This window comes from Acinonyx jubatus, chromosome C1 (assembly GCF_027475565.1).
Source record: "Acinonyx jubatus isolate Ajub_Pintada_27869175 chromosome C1, VMU_Ajub_asm_v1.0, whole genome shotgun sequence".
Classification (NCBI taxonomy): Eukaryota; Metazoa; Chordata; class Mammalia; order Carnivora; family Felidae; genus Acinonyx; species Acinonyx jubatus.
In genome coordinates, this window is record NC_069381.1 from 95,767,403 (window position 1) to 95,790,691 (window position 23,289).

The following is a 23,289-nucleotide window of genomic DNA, read 5'->3' on the forward strand; positions in this document are numbered from 1 at the left end:
TTAATATTCACATATTTATGACACAATTGTATTATGGCTATTTTACCAATTCTGAATCTTCCCATCAATTTTCAATAATTTGGGGGAATGGAGAATGAAAAGTTTGTTCCCAGTACTATAGTCCCATTCTTAATGTGCTTACTATAAAGTGTGCTTTTGGGCAACAAAGAACATTGGGGGAAGGTCACTCACCCTACTAACCAGGCTCCATAGAAACAAAGCATCAGGGAGGGACTAGACTCCTGTACATAGGGAGTCAGGGATAGAAGGTTTGGAGAAAACCTGCTAAAAGGTTCTGAGCACCCAATTCCTAAACTGGGGGGGAGGGGTGCGCCGTCCTCCACCAACCACAATTCTCCGATACCTGCTGGGTGTCCTGTAATTCAACTCAATTCTGACACTCTCCACGTGAAAATAGCCTCCAATCCCACAGGTTAAGGGTTCAAGACTACAAGACTGCTCTCCTCCCTCTCAGACACCAATTGCAAGCCCAGGTTGTCACCTGTGCTTCTGACCACTGGCTGTCAATCGGAGGTTCCAACGACTCCTCCTTGGATTTGGATAATTTGCTAGAGCAGCTTGCAGAACTCAGAAAAACATTTTACTTACCAGATCACTGGTTTGTTACAAAAGACTATAACTTAGATGGGAGAGATGTTTAGGGCAAGGTATGAGGGAAAGGCAGGGAGTGCCCATGCTCTCTGAGCACACCAGTCTCCCCAAATTCCCACGTGTTCACTTTCTCCTTCACAAGTATGTCTTCACTCTGGATGACTTCAACATTCCAGCCTCTCAAGCTCTTTGACCTCCTCATCTCCAAAGACCTTATTTCCTTCTTCCTCACCACCCTGTCATTAACCAGAAATTGTACTACATCTGAAATCTCGATTTTAAACCTGCTTTTCGCCCACGTTATTTGCTCAAGTACCTCCATTGTCAACGCCAGCCCTCTCTCAGCTTCACACCCCCCCTTGACCTGACTGTATCCCATGGTCCATCGATACAACTCCCTTTATCTCTCTCCCACTCAGGCAGACTTGCCTTGAAAAACTCCAATTCTGAATAAATTATACTATCTGCTCTTTATCTGCACTAGAGCAGCTAGATTTTGTTGAAGCAAGCCCTCAACCAGGCTGGCTGGTTTCATTTTAAATACATGACATCATACATCAAAATGGACTTCCATTCTACTGAGCAATCCTATTGTTTCTTTAGTGGGCTTGGTTTCCTATTTTCCCTCTTTGCTTTCCCTCCCACCCACACTACCAACAGGATTTACCAACGGTAAATCCTGTGGACTCTGCCTTGAAACATATCCCAAATCTTCCTTTTCCTCGTCTTCACCTCTACCACCTTTGTCCAAGCAGACTTTGTTTCATGTCTGAGTTATTGCAAGAGCCTCTTCAACGTTCTCCTTGCTTCCAACATCTGCCTCTTCCCCTGCAGATACACGGTCTCGTACCCACAGCAGGCCTGATATAAGTCATCCCGTGTCACTTCTCTGTTCAAATCCTCAAATGTCTTTCCAGTTCACTCAGAATAGAAATGAAGTTCTTACAGGGGTCTCCCTGGTCCACATGACCTGCCACCTTCTCTCCTCTCCTAGGACTCTCTCACCCTTCGCTTACCCTGCTCCAAGCCTGCTGACTTCCTTGCAGTCCCTCGTGTACCAGGTAAGCGCTCACCTCACTCGTTTCCTCTCCTTACAGTGTTTTACATCCAGATACCATCCAGATGGTTCCCTTACCTCATTCACGGTCTTGCTCAGCGAGACTATTCTTGGTCATTCTGTTTAAAATTGCAACCACCTGGTCAGCCACTCCCTCTCTCCCTTCCTCGTTTTTTCTCCATAGAGCCCTTACCACTTTCTAACACTCTAACAAATGTTGAGATCTTATTGAGGTCACTGTGTACTGTACTAGAATGTAAACTCCAGGAGTGGTTTTTTGTTTGTTTCTTTTGTTCACTGTTGCATCCATAATGTCTAGAACACATAGCAGGTTCTTTTTTTTTTTTTTTTTTTAATTTTATTTTGAGAGACAGAGAGAGAGAGCATGCACTGTGGGCAGGGAAGAGCAGGGGAGGTACAGGGAGAAAGAGGGAGAGAATTCCAGGCAGGCTCTGTGCTGTGGCTCCATCCCATGAACTGTGAGATCATGACCTGAGCGGAAATCAAGAGTTGGACGCTTCATCAACTGAGCCACCTGGTGCCCCAGGCTGTTCTTAATAACAAACATTGGTTGAATGAATAAATTAATGAATCCAGTCAGGTTAATGGGGTTTTAGGGTGATGGTGGGGTTCAGAGCCGATGGCCAAGAAAGAATTCTTGAAGATGTCTTTGGTGCAAAAAGGTGATTTTATTAAGGCATGGGAACAGGACCCGTGGGCAGAAAAGAGTTGCATTGGGGTTGTGACTGATAGCTGATTATATACTCTGAGGTTGGGAGACGGTTACTGACAGCCTAAGTCTCTAAGGAATTCTGGAAGCAAGGTTTCCAGGACCTTGAGGGGCTAGGTGTTGTTAGGAAAATGCCATTTATTACCATTTAGTAAAACCTGTTATGAGACCCTTCAGATGTATATCAGGGGACCATAAGCTTGGAGTATGACTGCAGCATATCTTGGGGGAGTTGAGATAAAGGAAGTTTCCAAAAGAATTTTTTTTTTTCAACGTTTATTTATTTTTAGGACAGAGAGAGACAGAGCATGAACGGGGGAGGGGCAGAGAGAGAGGGAGACACAGAATCGGAAACAGGCTCCAGGCTCTGAGCCACCAGCCCAGAGCCTGACGCGGGGCTCGAACTCACAGACCGCGAGATCGTGACCTGGCTGAAGTCGGACGCTTAACCGACTGCGCCACCCAGGCGCCCCTCCAAAAGAATTTTTATATGTTAAAGTAGACTTACAGGATCTTGAGGGGTCAGGGTAATGTTAAGCCAAGATTCCCTTTTGCTCCCAGCAAAGTGTCATCATCGAGGCAGCTGAGCTCCTAGAGGAAGGTCACTCTGCCTGTTTCAAGGACTTGTCAATGGGCTGTAGGCAGTCAAGGAATTTAATTTTTCATTTGCCTTTGTTTCCCACATCACCACGGCAAGCACTTAAGCCCCCTTTACATCATGATGAGGGTGATATTAGGGCTCCAGGAAACGGAGTCTATAGGTTTCTGGAGATTAGGCTATGGAGAAGATTGCCTTTTTCTTGCAGTTTACTGAGTTATCCATAACTTGAAGGAGACTCCTGTCCTGCATGACTGTGATCTCTATCAGTCAACCATCTGCTTTCTTTCCTTTCCCCTGTTCTGGGCAGCCAGCTGGGAGTGTCCGAGGAATATCACACATATCCTAGCTGGGGGGGCGGAGGGGGAGGTTGGGTGCTGTTAGCCTGTACTTTGCCCTCATCTTGCCCCCACCCTCCCTCATCAAGGTGAAGACCTGGAGGGTAGCATCAGTGCAAAGACCATGTGATGGGAATGAGTTTTGTGTCTAAGGAACATTAAGAAGAGTGTGGGTCGGGGTGCCTGGGTGGCTGAGTCAGTTAAGCATCTGACTTTGGCTCAGGTCATGATCTCGTGGTTCATGAGTTTGAGCCCTGAGTGGGGGCTCTGCGTGCAGAGCCTGCCTGGGATTCTCTCTCTCTCCCTCTCTCTCTCTGCCCCTCCCATGCATGTGCACATGCTCTCTCTCTCTCAAAATAAATACATAAATTTAAAAAAAAAAAGAAAAGAAAAGAGCATGTGTCAGAGGGGGAGAAGAGGAGTTCAGAGAGGAAGGCAGAAGTGGGGTCAGAAGTGACTTATGGGTTAAAGTAAGAAGTTTAGGCTTTAGTCTAAGTGTAAGCTACTGGAGTGCTTTAAAGTAGGGGGGAGATATTATCTGATATATATTTTTAGAAGCAACAGATGGAAAATGGGGCAAGAACGAAAGCAGGCATGCCAGTTACGAAGGGCTTGCAGCTGTAAGAGATACTGGTGAGCTGAACTGGGGTTTCTGGAAGAAAGGGGATTTGCATTGTGTCTGAACATAAATTTATTAGGGAAACCACTTTAGCACAAGCAGCTACAGAAAGAAAGACATACCTTTGCCTCCACCAAAGCTTTCACAAAGGAGAAGTATATATATAACTATATATATACACCAATGAATATATACAGATATTTGGGGGGAATAAAGAAAGGGAGAAAAAAAATGAGTTTATTTTACAAGTAACTGGAGTATTTTTTGAATCAACACTATTTCCTATAATAGACATGTTTTGTAACTATGTACTTAAGAGAAAGAAACATGTTTTACTTGCTTTGGAGTCAACACAAGCCTTGGGATTAAAGGTTATATTTTCTGAGAGACTAGGGCTCTTCAGTTGAAAAAAAAATCATTTTGTAGAGAATAGTCACTTTCTAAATTATTTAAATTATTATAAAGCTTAATAAAATTTTATTGGGAATAACATTAGTCCTGATCTTTGAATATCTGCATCTATGAGATCTAGAAGATAAAATGGAGGATAGGCTACAGTCAAATTTAGTCTGAATTGAACCTTTTTGATTAATTCACCAAGTTGTAATATTCTACATCCTTACAGAAGAGCACCAGAATGAACAGGTAATTTTTGGTTCATGAGAGTACATTCTCTCTCTGTAAGGCTCCTAGTCAATATATTCATAACTAAAACCTGCACTCCCTTTTGATCAAGATAGGACTGAAAAATCTATATTTATTATATTCTATATAATATTTATATTATATAGTCTATATTTCACTTCTGTCTGTGAGATCAGAAAGTCTGTATCCGTGGAGATGAATAGTAGTGGGTTCGGGATATTTTTTGAAAGTAACATTGAAGAAACTTTCTGATGGAGGGAATGAGGAAGGTAAGGAGAAGGTGTTTATCATCTCCATTTAAGAACGAGGAGCACCTGGGTGGCTCAGTCGGTTAAGCGTCCGACTTCGGCCCAGGTCATGATCTCGTGGTTCGTAAGTTCGAGCCCTGTGTCGGGCTCTGTGCTGACAGCTCAGAGCCTGGATCCTGGTTTAGATTCTGTGTCTCCCTCTCTCTCTGCCCCTCCCCTGCTCACGCTCTGTCTCTCATGCTCTTAAAAATTAATAAACATTAAAAGAGAATGAGGAAGGTGACCTTTATAAACATGCCTACTATCACACCCTAGTTACTGGGAGACTCTGGATTCCTACTGACATCAAGGCTCCAAAGCCCATGATTTTCTTCTGTACTGGCCATTCTGGGAGCACTGAGGTTGGTCAGGCAGAAGGCTATTTCATATCAGAGAATTTACCCTTTCGGGTTTTGACAGGGCTCCTCCTCCTATCCCACCTCCAATGGACAGAACCACTTACTAATCCCTTGATGACAGCTTACAGATTTTATAAAAGTGAGTTTCCCAAAGTAATAATAAAAAATAAAGTTAAATTCACAGCCAAAGATGAAGATTGTTATTTTGAGATTTCCAAAACTCCATTGTATAGTTAACTGAATTCTGATGCTTTGACACTGTGAATAAACACTCAGTAATTTACTCAGCCAAATAGTTACTGGTACTGACCACATATCAGGAACTGTGTTAGGCAAGGGATACTTCATTGGGGCGTTTTTGATTTCTGAGTCTGTACGAAGTGCAAAATGACTTAGCACAAATTATATTCAGTGATTGAATTTCAAGTTCCTGTCCTGATTCATAGCCTTCTCCCTTGTGGGTCTCTGTGTCCCTTCCCAGAGCATTTGTTTTGGCTTTGGCTTTGACTTAGAATCGAGAATACAGAAAGAAATATGGAGTGCAGGTGCTAAAAGCTTGTGTAACAGTTGGTCGAAGGTGAGAAGCTACAGAATTTTGGGGGCAGGATAATGAGAAATGACAATGACTCAGGGAAAGCGACAGAAAAGCACTATCCCTTGGTCTTGCCGAATAAAGTGTTGGTATATGGAGAAAGTGAGGGAGTAAGATGGTCATGTGTAGATAAAGGGGGAACCAGAAATCATTAGGGGGGAAGGAGGGTCTGAGGAGGAGTAGACACAGTTGTATGAGTATTTAAGGCACGGCTCTTCTCCCAGAAGTCTCTGGATTGACCCTTGAAAATTAGGAAAACGAGGGATCAAGTCTCTTGCTCATTATCTCTGAATCCTGCAAATCTCCCACCCCCTCCTTTTTTTTGAAGTGAAGGTCATATAACACACAATTAACCATTAAAAAAAAATTTTTTTTTTGTTAAATTTTAGAGAGAGAGAGTGAGGGCGGGGGGAAGGGCAGGGGGATAGAGAGCCCTAAGCAGGCTCCATGCTCAGCACGGATCCCGATGCAGGGCTCAATCCCAGGACTCTTGGATCATGACCTAAGCTGAAATCAAGAGCTGGATGCTCAACTGACTGAGCCACCCAGGCGCCCCACAATTAACAATTTGAGAGTGTACAACTCAGTGGCATTTCAGGCATTCACAATGTGGTGTAAGCACTACCTCTCTCTAGTTTCACCTTCCCTTTCTTTCCATTGGTTGTATTGGACTCTTTCTCTTTAATCCCACAGCTATGGCCTTCTTGCAAACACCCCTTCCACCGAAGCCATCATTTCTGCTGGGGCCCAGTCCCCAAAATGTCCTCTTTTGATACAAAAAAAAATAAGATTAGCAAGACTTACACCTGAGAGCAGGGAAGCCAGGTCCTACCTGCCATTGCATTATTCGGCCCGGCAACCAACCCAGCTTTAGTGGGGGAGACGCTGGGGAAGTTGAGAAGTGTGGGGGGCTGTGAGGGCACCAGGCCTTCTAACAATATAGAGGAGAGACTTTCTCTATAAAAGGAGGGTACTCACCTGATTATCCTAGGCGGATTGCTAACACAGGTGGGTACTTGACTTCTCAGCTTTGTACACGACACTCATCTTCTCTGGTTTTAGTTTCTAACCCCATGGCTCTCAGGCAGGCTAGTAAATACCAATAACTTCTTTCCAAGGAGTACCTGTCATACTTAAGAGCTCGTGCCTCCTGTATATGATAATATAATGGCATATTTATTCTTCTGTTCACATTTTGCATGAAAAAGGTAGAGAGTTACTAAAAACAAAAAACATCTGGGGCACCTGGGTGGCTCAGTCAGTTGAGCATCTGACTTCATCTCAGGTCATGATCTCATGGTTCATGAGTTGGAGACCCACACCAGGCTCGTAGCTGTCAGTATGGAGCCTGCTTGGGATCTCTCTGCTCCTCCCCCACTCACACTCTCTCTCTCAAAAATAAATATTAAAATAATAAATTAAAAAAAACCCAAGTAACATCTCACTGATGGCCTAACCAAAATAGTGCTGCTATCTTCTTTTAAGTCCCTGCTCAGTCAATAGTGATACTTCTAGAAGCTTCTGCAGTGATCTCCAGACAGTTAACTGCTATATTCCTCAGCACTTGTAATGCCACTTTGAGGACCAATCTTGAACTTGTTATAATTGTTCCTAATTTATCTCCTTAATTACATTGAGGACCCAGAGGTCATGAGATGTGCTTTATGCACCTTTTTATTCTGTCTAGCTCAATGCCTGGTACTTATATGCAGTCAATAAATCCTGGAAGGAAATGTTTTAAAAAGGTCCTGTTTAGTCCCCATCATACATGCTGGATTTGCCTTCTATGAAACCAGTTAAGGGGCCAGAACAACCTTTCCTGGCTCCTTCCTGTGGGGAGTAGCAAAGAGAGCAATGAAAATGATTCAGTTCATGATTTCCCAGATGTAGCCAAAGTAGACAGCATGGACCCAAGCAGCTTCCTTGGATATTAAGAACTGAATATGGGAAATGACTACAGTAGATTTTATCACCCAGTTGGACCAAACCATCCTTCCTCATTTGTTAGTCACCACTCATATTAGGAAAAATCCCTTGTAGAAATCACATCATTTCTGTCCCCACCATGCCACTAAAATTGCTCTTACCAAGATCAGCAGTGACTTTCTAATTGCAAATCCACTGGCCACTCTTACATCCTTATTCTCCTTTACTTCTCAGATTGGACACCACCAATTAGCTCCTTCTTCTAGAAAATCTCTCCTAGTTCTCTCCTATATTGCTTAAGACTAATTTTTTTTTGACTGCAAAGAATAGAAAACTTGTCTAATAGTGTTGTTGATACACAAGAACATTTATTTACTTAAAAAAAGAAGTCCAGAAGCAGTGGACAGTTCCAGGTTCATTCAGAAGCTTACCTATGTCATCAAGGACCCGTTCTTTCTATCTGTCTCCTTTGCTGTCCTCAGCACGCTGACTGTGTCCATCTTTGTTTGCTATCACATTTATGGTCACAAGATGGCCATGGCAGCTCCAGGCCTGGTGTCTTTGTTCCTTTGTCTCAGCAAAAAGAGAGGCAGGAGCAAAAGAATTTCTTCTGTGAAGTTCCTGTCTTTTTATACAAAAAGAAAAACTTTCCTAGGAGCCTACCAGTAGGCTTCCCTTCCTATTTTGTTGACCAGAACTGAGTCCTATACCCACCCCTAGATTAGTCATTGGTAAAGAGAAATGGAATTACCAGGACTGGTTTGGTCCACTGTGATTTACCTCCTGATTTGGTGAAAGGAAGCCACCTTTCTTGAAATCAAAGGATCTTCCTTCTATCTGTATAAAACTGGAATTCTATTAATATGGAAGATGTAACATAGGGAATGGCTTTTGGACAAGTGTGACAGAGACTGGCCTAATTTTTCTGAGTCATGTCTCCTTTCCTCTTGGCCACACAGAGAGATTTTGTCATCTCCTAATCTCTCTAGCAGCATCCACGTTCCTGAGTTCCCACCAATGTAATGTGTGCAGAGTAGATCTATGTGTTTGCTACCTGCAGGCCTGGCCTATAAAAACTTCTCACACAAATAATCCATATTTTCTCCCCCCCCGCCCCTTTTTTTTTCCCGGCCAGATACAAGGCATCCAGTGGAGAAATCCAAGCCTCCCAGAAATGGTGAATTTGCAAGGATCAAGACTAACCCAGAATATCTCACATTCAGACATGCTAAAAAAAAAAAAAAAACAGTTTGAAAAGGTACCCATTGACTAGATCTGGAAAATTTTAGCACTCAAATAAAGTACATAAGGAATTATAAATTATTGAAAACCATAATCCATACACCTATGTAGCATTAATAGACAACTAAATTAATTAATTAATGAGAGATAAGGGAGGATTGCTACGAACAAGAATCATCAATAGACGTTAAATCTAGGGGAATCTGTTTAACAAGAAGCAGGATATTTGCATGGTCTAAGATTCTCCCCACAGATTGCTTATTACTAGGAACAAAATAGTAAGTATCCCGTGGGGGAATCAGACACCTCAACTACCAAAATTATTATCGCCCAGTGAGGGACAGTGACATCAGCTGACTTTGGGTTTCATATCCTGGGAAGGACACAATATCAATTATGTAATATTCTGGCCAGGAATGGATAACCGGGATCTAATAATGAATAAATGTGAGACAAACTATAAAAATAACCATTGTGGGGCGCCTGGGTGGCGCAGTCGGTTAAGCGTCCGACTTCAGCCAGGTCACCATCTCGCGGTCCGTGAGTTCAAGCCCCGCGTCAGGCTCTGGGCTGATGGCTCAGAGCCTGGAGCCTGTTTCCGATTCTGTGTCTCCCTCTCTCTCTGCCCCTCCCCCGTTCATGCTCTGTCTCTCTCTGTCCCAAAAATAAATAAACGTTCAAAAAAAAAGAAAATTAAAAATAACCATTGTAAAATGAGGAACATTCTATTGTCCAAACACAGGGGACAGGCTGTACTCTTCAAAAATATCAAAGAGAAAAGCTAGGGAATGGGTGCAGATTGAAGATTACAGAGACAGGCGATGTATGATCTTAAACTGGATCCTATATGGGAAGGGGGAAAATGGTAAGAATGATGTTATTAGATTAAGTGACAAAACTGGGAATATGAATGGTAGATTAAAGTATTATATCAATGTTAAGTCTCCTGGAATTGACAACTGTATATATGGTGTATGTAAAAGAATGTACTTATTCTTAGGACATTCAAGTATTAAGGGATAAAGGAGCATGGTGTATGCAATTTACTTTCCTTTTTTTTAAATAATTCTTTTAAAGTTTATTTATTTTTGAGAGATACAGAGAGACAGACTGCGAGTGGAGGAGGGGCAGAGAGAGGGGGAGCCACAGAACTCAAAGCAGGCTCCAGGCTCTAAGCTGTCAGCACAGAGCCCCATGTGGGGCTCGAACTCACAAACTGTGAGATCATGAACTGAGCTGAAGTCGGAGGCTCAACCAACTGAGCCACCCAGGCGCCCCTGCAATGTACTTTCCAATGGTCAGAAAAAAAAAACGTGTATGTATATTGTCTATCTGAGACTGCAATTGTTAAAGCAAAAGGGGCAAAATATTAATAAACAAATCCAAGTAAAGGATTAAGGATACAGGAGTACTCTTTTTACTATTCTTTAACTTTTCCGTGTGTTTGGAATTATTCCCAAATAAAAAGCTTTCTGGAGACTAGATTTTAAAGGTCATTGAGGATTCCCTCTCGTTTCAAAGGATTTTTGCATGTTTGGCCCCCCATCCTTTCCTTTGGGCCTTTACTCTCATATGGTTTTTCCCTGTTTTAGAACTGTTGGCTTCTGCTTGAAGTCTCTTTTCTTCCTGGCCCCTTGGGTTCACTACTTGTTCTGATAGTTTGACTAGCTTTTTGATTAAACTTTTCTCATGACACAGCCTTTTGGTCAGCTTCTCCTAGTTGGCCTTAAGCTCTGCAGCTCCTGAGCAAGTGACTTCTTGCCTGCAACACTGAATCTAGGCTCTAGGCCCAAGGGGAATGTTATACCCTAGGTGAGATTTAATGCTTCCAACTGGCATCGGCTCCGTCTACTTCTGTGGCTGCATTGATTCTGTCTGGGAGGAAATAGTTCTCAATCTGCCCCCTTTCTCTCCATGTTCTCTGCTTGACCAAACCCTCATCATAGCTTATTTTTATTTTAGAGAGAGCAAGAGAGTGAGCAGGGGAGGCCGGCAGAGGGAGAGAGAGAATCCCAAGCAGAAGTCCAACAGAGGGCTCCATCCCACGACCCTGGGATCATGACCTGAGCCAAAGTCAAAAGTAAGTAGGATGGACACTCAACCAACTGAGCCACCCAGGCTCCATCACTGTAGCTTTCTAATTAGGATTTCTCTAGTGTTACACATTCTACAAGACCAGTGCTCTAATCCCTGAGCTATGGAGCCTTATCCTTAGTGTTACACATTCTAGTTAGCCATCCTCCAGCCACTAGCTCTCTCTTTAAAGCACAGGTTCCTTCATATTACCTGTCTGATTAAACCTCTAATTACCTGTCTGATTAAACCTTCATTGCCTTTAAAACCTGATTCAGGGGGCGCCTGGGTGGCTCAGCAGACTCTTGAGTTCAGCTCAGGTCATGATCTCACGATTTGTGGTTTCAAGCCCTGCGCTGGGCTCTGCGCTGGCAGTGTGGAGCCTGATTGGGCTTCTCTCTCTCTCTCTGCCCTTCCCCTCTCTAAATAAATAAATAAATAAATAAACTTAAAAATCTGATTCAGTTGAGGCACCTGGGTGGCTCAGTCGGATTAAGAGTCTTGATTTTGACTCAGGTCATGATCTCACAATTCGTTAGATTGAAACCGCTCCCCTCCCCCAACCCCGGGAGGTGGGGGAGGCTCTGCTCTTACAGGGAGGAGCCTGCTTGGGATTCTCTCCCTCTCTCTCTCTCAAAATATATAAATATTAAAACAATAAAATCCAATTCAATCTACCTTACTAATTCCACATCATGCCACTTCTCTGCCAAATTGTAAGCCCTTTCAGAGCATGGACCATGTCTTTCTTTTTTGTATCTTTAATTTCTAATACAGTCCCTGGCACACAGAAGATACTCTATTAATAGATATTTGCTGAATGGACAAATGAACCCTAACTACATTAAACTTTGACATTTCTTTGACCATTTTATGTTTAAATATCTCCTTCTCCAAAGTCTTCCCTGGCTCTGTCATTCAAGTCTTATATATGTCTCCATGCATTTTTTTCCCCCCTCACTAGACTGTAAGCTAAAGGAAAAGTTCATGTCATATCCATTTGGCATCTGACCCAGTATCTAAGAGAGTTCCTGGAGTAAAGCAGGTATACAATTTGTTGGATGGATAAATGAATGATATTAGAGAGGGGAAAAAAGCAGATTTTGAGAAGGTCTCCATGCAGTGAGGCAGGCTGAGGAAATGGCTTGAGAACCATGGAAATAGACAAGAATAAACAAATAAGGCACAAGGAAGTCAATTAAGTAGACAGATGACGATGCAGAATTAAATGATTAGAATAAAGTGGGGGTCAATCAGGAAAGGCTCCTTAAAGCTGAATTTTGAGATGTGTTTGAAAAGAGGAAAGGGACATAACTTGAGCGAACAGGGGCCTAGAAGCAGGTCATGGAGTTTGGTTGAGCCAAGTCATGGTGAGCAATTAGTGTGTGTGTGAAGTCTGCCTTTTGAGCACGATCAGTTTCTACACCAGAGCTCAAGTTCTGCCTTTTTCCTGGCTCCCCAAGCGGGCATACTTGCCCACTCTCTCTATTTTGATGTTTCCCAGGTCAGCCCAATGTAGAACTTTATGTTCTCTAAATTCCCTGTGAAAATAAGCAAACAAAACTGCCCCGTGAGATTGAACACTTGCTAACCTTGGTCCCCTAGGGAAATAAACGTCCGGTTCCCAATATAATAGTATTGCTCCCTGTGTTGTTAAGCCAGAAAAGAAAGCCTAACATAGGAACTTAGCATTATCACTTCTTCACAAAAGTATGAACACATTTTCACAAAAATTCCTTTTTTTTTTTTTTGTTTTGTTTTTGGTGAGGAGATGAGGATCCAAAGAGGTCAAAAACCTATAAGTGAGATCTGAGAAGTACAGTGTAATAGGAAAATCTTAACGTAGCCACATCTGTCCACCTCTTCAAAGAGTATATGCAGACACCCCTTGTGCTGACCAGTCACTTTGTAAGGCTCAGATCATTGCTGCCTCCAGCACTTGCGGGATAGAAAAAAGTAGATTATATTATTGTCTCTCTAAAAATGGTCCCTACTTTAGGAATAAGAACATATTACACAGCGGGAGGTACATCTGAAGTCCTACAGTCTCTTGACTCTGGAAGACGGCAACTCTCTTTCTGTAAGGATAACCTAGTTTTCAGTGTCCATTTTTTCAGAATGCTCTGTGCCCAACGCACCTCGTTTCCTGAATACCCAGCCTTACCACCTCCTGGTAGAGGCAAGAAGAACATTACCGTAGCATTTGCTCACAGCTCGTTTTGAGGTGCTGGGTCCAGAGCACAGCTGCTCTTTCTCACCTCCTAATGCAAACCCAGGTTCCTAAGGCGGCAGTGGAAGAGCCTTAGTGAGGGGCTCCTGATGTACGTGGAGGCTTCCAGATCCCGTACATGGAGGCCACTCTGCTAGAACGTCTCTAGCCTGCAACGAAACGTTAAAGCCTAAACTGAGGTAATTCCTCACCAGCAGGGTGGCTTCCCGGGTAGGCAGTGCCTCCCTGCGCGCTGCCCAATCTCTGGGGGTGTCACACTAGACTGTGGTGATGTCACACTGGCTGGGATGACATTTTACAGCTGGACCCCCCCCCCCCCCACCGCCACCAAGCACCTTTAAATCGCCGCGGAGTCTGCCGCGGGGAGGGAGGGGGCGGGCAATCCGGCCCCCGCACTCGATCCACGCTGGCTCCCCACGGAGGTCCTCCCGGTCCCACTCCCATCTGTACTATGTCGTCGTCCTAATCGGCCCGCTCCTCGGCACTTCCGCCTCAGTAGGTGTCATGGCGCGGGGTCGGTGAATGGTTCCCGCGGGGCGGGGCCGCCGGAGGGGGGGGGGGGGCGGTCGCTCGGCGCTCGACTCGTCGGGTCTGGCGACAACGGCGGCTGCGGAGCCAGGGGCCCGGCGGTGGCCCCGGACGGCAGCAGAGGCCGAGGCGGGAGCGCGCGGGGCTGAGGCGGCGGCGGCGGCGGCGGCCAGGGGCCGGGCGGCGGAGCGGGCGGGAGGCTGAGGGGGCGCCCCCCCGCGGGACAGGCGCGGGGACGGCTCCGGGGGGCGGGGGCCGGGGCCCGGGCCGGCTCGCGCGGGGGGTATGATGACCCGGCGGCGGGGCCCCGGATCTCGTCTCCTCCGCCGCCTCCTCACGGCAGCCCCAGCTCGCGGCTGAGAACCAGACCCACCGGCGGTGAGTCGGGCCGGGCGGGAAGGGGCTTCGGCGGGAAGCGAGCTCCCATCCGCTCCCCGAGGCGGGGCCGGCCGGGCCGCGGGGCTCTTCGGGGCGCCCGGCCTGCGGGGGGCGCCTCCCTGGGCGCGCCCCCACCCGGGACCCGGCGCCCAGTCCTGCGGCCCGGTCGTTCGCGGCCGCGGAGGGGCTTGCGTCCTCGGGAAAGCGCGAAGGCTCCGGGTTTGTTTTCGGGGCAACTCCCCCAGCCTGCTGCCACTTCTCTTCGGGGCGTGTTGTTGTCCTTAGATGACAGGGGGCCGCCTTGCGCCTCCTCACCCGGCCGGTTCCCCCCCCCGCCCCCGCACCCCCCGGCCGTCGTGGCAGGTTCCCAGCGTGTGACTTGTGCGTGTGCATTTCACAGCTCTGCTTATCACCATGGTTTTGGGTTATTTGTGCTCTTTGCGACCAGAAAGCGGTGCCTGGAAAGGACGGCAGTGGTGGGGTGGGTGTGGAAGCTTTTTCTGTCCTCTCCGCTTCTGTTCTTTAATCGTTAGGTTTGTAATTTGTAATGATGGTGGAGACTACGTGGGACCAGCCCACCTAATGTGTGTCTGTGCAAGGCGGATCTAGAGGTCTGGCTCAGAGGGAAACTTTTGCTGTCGCCGCTTTCCCAAAGCTTTCGTTAAAAAAAAGAGAGAGAGAGAGAGAAGGTGAGGAAACAACCAAAAACTCTTGGGTAAGGCCCGCACTTTCATAGGTCTGTGGGAAAGAGGCCCTTTTTGTGTTTAGCAACCAAGACTTGGGGCTCGGTCTCCAGGAGCGCTGGTCCAACCTCCAGTTTGTTGTGGTGACAAGTCGTGAGCCTTGGCCTGTGTTTATGCTGGGCGCGTTTTCTTTCCTGTTTAGGTGGGGGAAGGGGGGAGGGGCTCGAGAAGGGGAAAAAACAATCCCAAGCTCCAATTGTCTTTCCTCCGCTTAAGCCTCGACCTCAGTTGTCGATGGACTCGTTTTGAGGCCGCCCGAGGTGCTTTTCCTTAGTGACACTTTGGGAATTCTCAGTGATTGCATCAAAGTATTCATTTCAACTGTAAAAATTCTTCTGCCCGCTCTATCCTTTATCTTATTTGTTTCTTAGTAACTGATGAAAACAGCAGCCTGGCTTCCTGCTCTTGATGAAGTGGGGTTAAATTAAGTGGCTGATGCCCTCAGCGAAACCTACAATTTTGTTCTTGTTTGTGTAAAGCTATTTTAGATTCCTGGTCTGGGGGGTGTGTGTGTGTGTGTGTGTGTGTGAGAGTTAGAGATTGTAGAGAATTCAGATCAGTACCAGTTTTTATTTATGTAGGTCTAACGCTTTCTGTAAAACATTACAAAATCTAACAAGTCCTATTACTTAATAATTGTTATTTAGCTGGTGATTTTGGACCTCCCCACGTAATGGGTTCTGGGTTCTGTGTTACAATACTGGTATCCTTCGCTTTAAGATACTGCTCCTTGCTTGAAAGATATTCTGGTAAAGTCACTTGTGGTTGGGACTGAAGGCAGCCAAGCCAGTAAAGCATCTGATGAGTAAAATGGTGATTGAGATCTTGTAAATGTGTCTACTGGTTCTAGTTGGTAAGTAGGACTTTTGCTGTGATTCTCATAAATAGTTTATACTATTTTTGGATATTATAGGTTTATGGACTGTAGAGTAAGTTGATTGGTAACTCGAGATTGAAAACCAAACCAGAACTCCCTCCTAAAAGAAAAAGAAGATAATCTCAAAATTCACAGTTCTCTGGAAAATCGAATTTCTTCATTCTGTGGTTTTGTTTTCATAAGCACAGCTTAGTCACTGGTTGTGTTGGGAGAAATCAGGGAGCCAGACCTGCCCTGTAAACTTCTTACACTTGGAACTTGTGCAACTTGTTGTTGGTTATATATTGTAACCGGTCCTTTTGTAATTTGAACTAATTTTGCAAACATGAACTTCCTGATCTGTCCTTTTATTTTCATTTTCAAGACTGCATAAAGCAATTCATATTTTTTTAGTTTTTTTTTAAAGTTACAGTTATTAATTTCTCCCTAGTCTCTTCCCTTACATTTCATGCCATTCTGAACACAAGTGATCAAAATCATTTTTCCTTCAAGCGCTACCTCAACAGTCACTGATTTGCTTTTTGTTTCCTTTTTTGTTCCTAATTTCCCAGCTCCCTACATGACTTAAGTATTTTTGTAGAGCATAATTTGGCTCTTTAAAAAAACTTACATCCTGTTTTTATATTTCTCTCTCTCTCTCTCTCTCTCTCTCTCTCTCTTTTTGGTTATATCATCTGAGCAATATTCTAAGCTCTTTGAAGATAGGGAAATGTGTGTATTTCTTTTGGAATCTTTAAGGGCACCTGGTACAGTGCTTTCCCAGTGTTTAGTGGAAAAGAATCAGAAGACCTGAATTCTTTGCCAGCATTGCTACTCATTAGCTCTGTGTAAAACTTGTCTGCTTTTCTTGGGTCTCCTTTTTCTCATCTTGGAATTAGGGGGTTTTGGAAAGAATCTTGTAAGGTCCATTTTAGCTGTCAGACTCTGTACTATTTGCTAGTGTCTTCTGCTTCTCAAATACATCTCCTTCCTAGAAACAGTTTTTCATTTTTCCACATTCCCTGGCATACTGGTAAAAGTTATCTCATCTGAAAGAACTTGTTCTCCCTTCCATCTGCCAAACTGTTGTTACCTTATTTAAATCCTGTTTTCCTTAGGCCTTTGCTGACGGATCTAAACAGGGTCATCCCAGCGTTTATGTTCCATATTCATCTACGCTGTTAATTTGACATTTTCCTTGTGCTTGAAACTCCTCGAGGTATAGCTTTCTTCATTCTAAACTTTATGGGACTTGTAGACTGTCCTGTCATACATCAAGATCAAGATTGGTACTTTTTTACCAAACACAAAAAAGACTGACTTTTCTTTGGTTCTGTTGCTATAGATTCATCATTTCAAATAAATAACAGAGCTGTTGAAATTTAGGAGAAGATGTCCTGCTTAGAAGGAAAGTACCCATCAGCCAGTTTACCAAGATATTACAAAATATTGATTATATGGCTGTAAATTACGTAGAATTGTAGAGTTAGTCTTTCATCAGCTAACACCACTTATTCCACACCCTCTCTTTGCATACTGGTTGGGGAGCTGGCTTGTTGGTTCCTTCTCAAGTAAAGTGCTACAGGAAAGGGGTGGGGAACTTCCATTCAAATGGTGTCCTTAGGGTTTCAAGCTTATTTTTTCCTTTTGTATCACTACACTTAGAAAACTAATCTATATATTCTCTTGTAGGCAAGGGACCATAATTTCTGTCTCACTTGAATATTGCTCTAATTTAGAATGACACCTGAGATCCCCTTATGTTTACATATGGAGAAGTATGTGATCTCTTTCTAGTCATTCATCCTAGCAAACATTTGACACATACTATATGCTAACCATTGTGATAGATTCTGGTGAAAGAAAGAAAGAGAGAGAGAGAGAGAGAGAGAGAAAGAAAGAAAGAAACCTTCTGTGCTACTGAGAATTGTCCTCATGAAACTTGAAGTTTGGATGTCAACTTGGGAATAAATAGTCATACTTAGAATGAAATTTAGGGTGACCTCATGAGTTAATATGTGATCTGACCCTTGTCTGCCTCTTTGGGCCCTGCTTCTATTATTTTCTTCCCTGTTCTATTCCATCCATACTGGATCTCTGCTTCAAATAGGCCAAGAATGTGCCTTGGCACCAACTGTTCTCTTTCACTGGGGTGGCTCCTTCTTGTCAATTAGGTCTTAGTGTAAGTACTACCACCGTACAAGGCCTTCCCTGACCACCAAATCTAGAGTATGTCTCCCCTTCCCACTGTCTCTATCATATTACTGTGTTTTCATCATAGCATTATCACTAGCTACTATTTTCTTGGGTGTGTGTGTGTGTATTTGTCTTCCCAGCAGAAAGTAAATTTTCCAAGAGATAAGGGAACTTGTCCATCTGGAACACCACTTGTTATCCCTAGTGTCTAGAAAAGTGCCAGGCAGACATATTAGGTACTCAATACATGTTTGTTAAGTGAATAAATGAAATAAGTAAGTACAAGTGTGGTGAGTGGTAAGAAGTGGTAGAGAATGCTATGAGAGCCTTTACCAGGAAACGTAAGCTAGTATGAAGTGGTCTGGGCAAGGCTTTCCTGAGTGTATTTGTCAGCGTAAGGCTGACTAAAATGTACATAACCTAGGAAAATAGTTTTTCTCTCATGCAACAGCCTGAAGTAAATGTTCCGGGTTGAACTGAGCATTCGTGGTGGGCAGGCGGCTCTGCTCTGATCATCCAGAGACAGTTCTTTACATCTTACTGCTCTGCCTCCCTTGGACGTGGTCTCATGGTGGAACCTGGGTCTCCATAGGTTCTTGCTGCTGGAAATGGAAAGGAACACCAAGAGCTCACCCACACATCACTTTCTGTTGGTGAGAGGGACTGGTAAACACAGCCATGTGCCTGGGGTGAATGAGAGAGTAGATTTTGATCCAAACCAACATTCTGTACCACACTGAAAGAAGTGAGGCTTAAGCAGAGAGACTAAAAGGATAAGCAGAAGTTAGAAAAAGAGAAGGCTAACAGGCAAAAACAAAGTTCAGAGAGGGAACGTTACGTGTGAAGGAACTAGGATAGGGGAAATTTAGCACTGCTGGAAATTTAGAGATTTTGGACTTTATCGTAAGGTTTTAAGCAGGGGACGGATTGGCGCTTTTTAAAACTTCAGTTGTAAAGAATGAATTGGGGGAAAGGAGCTTAAAAAGGAGGCTTGAGAGTACCATTTGGAGGAGGCAAGTTAGGCTTAGTCCAGGATTGTCAGCAGGGGTGGAGAGAAATGGGTAGAGTGGAGAGAGAGAGATGATATTGCAGTGAAGGAGTTTTCTTCCCAAACCTGCTTGCTTTACTTTCACAGCTTGTGTTTTCTCACTTACCTACTTGAATGATATGAATATTCTTTACATATCAGCGTGCTCGAGAATATGTACATCTGTGTACATGTCAGCCGAGGACAAGTGCCTCAGAGGCAGGCAGTCAACATACAGTATTGATTTTAGGTTATTTTAGGTCACCAATTGTTAAATTGTATCAAAGAGGCAAAGATGATACTAAGTGAAAGCAGTAGGAATTTATTATTGGTGTGGAAGATGGAAGTTACCTGAAGGGTAAAGACAGAACTCTGACAAATGATTATCTTGGTTGCCATAACCAACTGTTTCATTCATAGTTATAATATTTGAATTCTTTACAGTAAGGGTACCTACCTGTGCTGCCCATAATAAATGTTGCTAAATAGATGGGACCATGTCAGGGAGTGAATGGGGAGGCTGTTAATTTTACTGCTTTTGAAAGCCTTGGGTTCTAGCAAGACTCAATTCTGTTTAGCAATTAATACAAGCATCAATAGCTTTTTGCTTATTAGTTCTAGTTCCCAGATTAATGCAGTGGCCTAATTTGTCATTATATTCAGATGGTTAAATACTTGAAAAGTCAGGTATGAAATGAAAAGACTAGTATTAGAGTCAAGAGGTAGGACATTTTCAAGAAGTTAGAAGTAACTTCTATTGGCAGCTGTTCTCATGTGAATTGAGAATATTTGTAACTTAGCAGAGTCTGATACATAGTAAGTTTTCCACGGATGTTAATCCTGTTCCATATCTTCCTTTGGGAGGTCTCACCCTAGGTTGCTTCCCCACTTTGCAAAGGCAAATTTTATGGAACATAGTATCTTTATCTTATGTCTAAAAATGGCTGCTTGTAGCTGAATTATATAAATAAGAGTGTTGATTTTTCTAGGCAATTTTGATTTTGTATCTTCTCCTCACCTAGTGCTTGTTGAGGTCAGGATGAGTCTCAGCCACACTGGCATGATATTGATTACCATACACACATGCTGTGAGGAAGGCCAGTGAATTTCTGGATTGTTCTTTCCCTGTGGGTAGACATAGAAATTTGTCTTACTGAATAAGACTTATATTCATTTATTTATATACTTAAACTTTCAGAAAAATTTCCTAGAGCTTGTGCTTTTTGCAGTGCTCAATGTGAAGATTTGAAACCACCAGTATCTATTATTTTGTGTATTGAGTGAAAGTTGTCCATAACATTACTCTGGTAAATGTAATATTTTAAAAAATATTTCGTTATTAATGTACTTTCAAAAATTTGGCAATTAAACTTCATGAATTCTATTCAGTATTATTACTTTAGGCTTCCATATTCTTAGACATAGCTACAAACTACAAATTTTGTATTCAGATTCTTTCATTAAATATTTTTAGGTATATAAACTTTGTGCTCCTGTTTTTTTATTTTTTAATTTTTTTAACATTTATTTTTGAGAGACAGAGACAGCATGAGTGGGGGAGCGGCAGAGAGAGAGGGAGACCCAGAATTTGAGCAGGCTCCAGGCTCTGAGCTCTCAGCACAGAGCCCGACACAGGGCTCGAACTCAAAAACTGTGAGATCATGACCTGAGCTGCAGGTGGACGCTTAACCGACTGAGCCACCCCGGCACTCCTGTGCTCCTGTTTCTTCATAGATTATTAAAATTAGTAGCTCAACAGATACACAGTGGAAAACAAATTTCAAAAATTTGCTTCCTTTCATTGTTCAAAAATTGGCTCGTTTTATGATAAATATTCTTGCATAAATTTTAATAGGTAAATTTTGTAAAGGTATTACTTTGTTTAACATTTTTCTTCTATTATAATTTGGTATTATGTCAGTGATATAGGCAGAACAAGATGACTTATGAATTCCTAGCTGTGGAGTTAAATTGCACTGACTTTAACTTTTAATTTACACTTTTTTGTCTTCAAGGTTCACGTAAATTATGGAAACTCTTGTTTAAGGTAAATCCAGATCACATTTTAGAAATTGAAGGCTGAGGATTTGTTCTTCATTCCAGCTGTCTAGTCCAGTGCAGATGGTTTTTAGTTACATTCAGTCACAAAGAAATGTACACATTGCTTTTTTATGTCTGTAACATCCTTTGTCACGCTTCCTTCCTTTCTTGTGTGTGTTTATTCTCTTATGACTGGTAAAATTATGCTATGTGTTTCGGAGTGGAAACTTCCCCTGTATCTCAGAGACTGCACACATAAAAGAGAGGGATATTTGAAAAATAAAACCAAGCATTTGAAAATCTTGCAGTTTAATGAGTGGTAGGGAGTAGATAGGAGGTTGGTAGGTAAGAGTCAGAATCATCCAGTGAATACTGCCTGTCTGTATATTGCCAGAGTCTCGTAGTTTCTGGTGATGTAAGCAAACATCAAGACAGATATGGTACCTATCATGCAACTGTCCTGTAGCTGGGAATGTAAGTAACATTAAATAAATAATTTCAAGTTGTAAGGGAGGAGCAGGATGCTATGGGTGTGCATGGTGGGAAGGATGGTGGTGTATGTGTGTGTGAGAGAGAATGAATGGTTTTCCCAGAAGAAAATCTTCAACATATCAGAGGGCCTTCCAAGAACTGGAAGGAGGGCAGCATGGCTGGAATGGGAGATTTTGGAACACAGGAACCAGATTTTTGTAGAGCTTGTTAAGGCAGATTGAGGATTTTGGATTTTATCCACAAAGCAATGGAAAACTTTGGAGGCAGGAGGAGGAAGGTGGTTAAGAAAGAGAGAGCAGTCATCTGATTTGCATAATTTAAAAACAAAGATACCCAGAGTGCATTCAAGATTAGTTTGGAGGCTCCTGGCTGTTTGAACTAGAAAGGTCCCAGTAGGGGTAGAAAAAAATGGCTGATCTGAAATATACTTAGGTGGTAGAATCGGTAGGGTTTGGTTATAGATTAAAGATGAAGTAATAAAGGGAGAAGAATGAATTCCAGACACTAAGAACTGCATATGTATTAAATAATTTAATTCTCAGAGTAACCCCATGAAGTAGGTATTGCTATCACCAATTTACAGATGAGGAAACTGAGACTCATTTCCTCTCTGATTTTTGGCTTCAGATGTTGTATATATGGTGGTGTCTCATAACTGAGACAGAAGACTGGGGGTGGGGTCGAGGCTCATAAATTTAATTTTGTACATGTTAAATTTGAGGTATATTCAAGATATCCAAATTGCAGTGTGGGATTGTTATTTGGAAATAAGAATTTGAAGTTCAGGAGAGAGAAGTCTGAGTTAGAAATAAAGATTAGAGAATCTTTTGCAGATGACTAACCCTGGGAAGTAGTTACTGAAAACGGGGGAAGTGTGGACAAGAGAGGGAGGACTAATGTAGAGCCTGAAGGCATCTGAGTGTTACATGGTCGAGAAGAGAGAAGATAAATATGAAATGGCTTATATGCTATGTCAGTGGTTTGGACTTTATTCTAAAAGTTTTAGCTTTGGGAGTCTTGGGGTTTATTGAGCTTGAGATATTTATGGATGTTCAGGGACAAAAAGCTGGGCTTTTCTCACCCCCTTTCTCCATATTTTTTGTGAGAATTACTTCCTGTGGTTCTTCAGGAGATCCTCTCTATAGGTTTCACATCATTTGATTACTTTTTTCTGATCATTTTATCAGTGGTCCTCTTATATTGTAGTGGGCAGAGCTAAACACTATTAAAATAGTGTATGACCTGAGCAGAGTAGATAGCATTCACTTTGTCCAGCACATTCTGGACACTATTTCTATGAATGTAGCTGAAGATTGAAATAGCTTTTGAGGGGAGGGGAACATTATCATGTAATGTTTCTCTTACCAACTGAAAGTGTTTTTCGTATACGTATGCTCCCGCTAAGCCTTGTATTTCTTATCCTTGTGCTTTGTGGTAGTCATATTTTTTGGACCTAAGTAGGATTCTGTATTTGTATTAAATTACATCTGCTAGATTTGTGTTGTGGTTTCTACCCTATTGTGATCTTTTTGGACCTGTTCCTTAGCAATATATTGAGTATCCTGCCCAAATTTGGTTCATCTGTAAATTTTATAAGCATGCCATCTATGTCTAAATTTAAAGAATTGATCACAAAGCTAATCAGGGGGTGCCAGGGTGGCTCAGTTGGTTTAAGTGTCCGACTTCAGCTCAGGTCATGATCTCATGGGTTTGTGGGTTTG

The 23,289-nt window shown here is 43.0% G+C and overlaps 1 protein-coding gene and 1 long non-coding RNA gene across 9 annotated transcripts in view; one reads left to right on the forward strand and one right to left on the reverse strand.

Moving 5' to 3' along the window:
• Positions 1–2,038: 2,038 nt before the first annotated feature.
• On the reverse strand, positions 2,039–13,652 carry LOC113599182 (uncharacterized). Its single transcript, XR_008295160.1, has 4 exons — positions 13,337–13,652; positions 8,195–8,388; positions 6,816–6,987; positions 2,039–2,161 (listed from the first exon to the last, which is right to left on the reverse strand). It is a non-coding gene; the product is annotated as an uncharacterized LOC113599182 (long non-coding RNA).
• Positions 13,653–13,671: 19 nt separating this feature from the next.
• The window catches only part of HIPK1 (homeodomain interacting protein kinase 1), a 51,728-nt gene continuing 42,110 nt past the window's right edge, over positions 13,672–23,289 (forward strand). For 3 of the 8 annotated variants that reach the window (XR_008295147.1, XR_003419902.2, XM_027058296.2), the window contains exon 1: positions 13,967–14,214. The gene's annotated coding sequence lies outside the window, so the exon portion shown is untranslated. Of the gene's footprint in view, positions 13,804–13,964; positions 14,215–23,289 lie in introns of those variants that run through there. The other 5 variants (XM_027058299.2, XM_027058298.2, XM_027058297.2 and 2 more) reach the window with 4 other exon arrangements.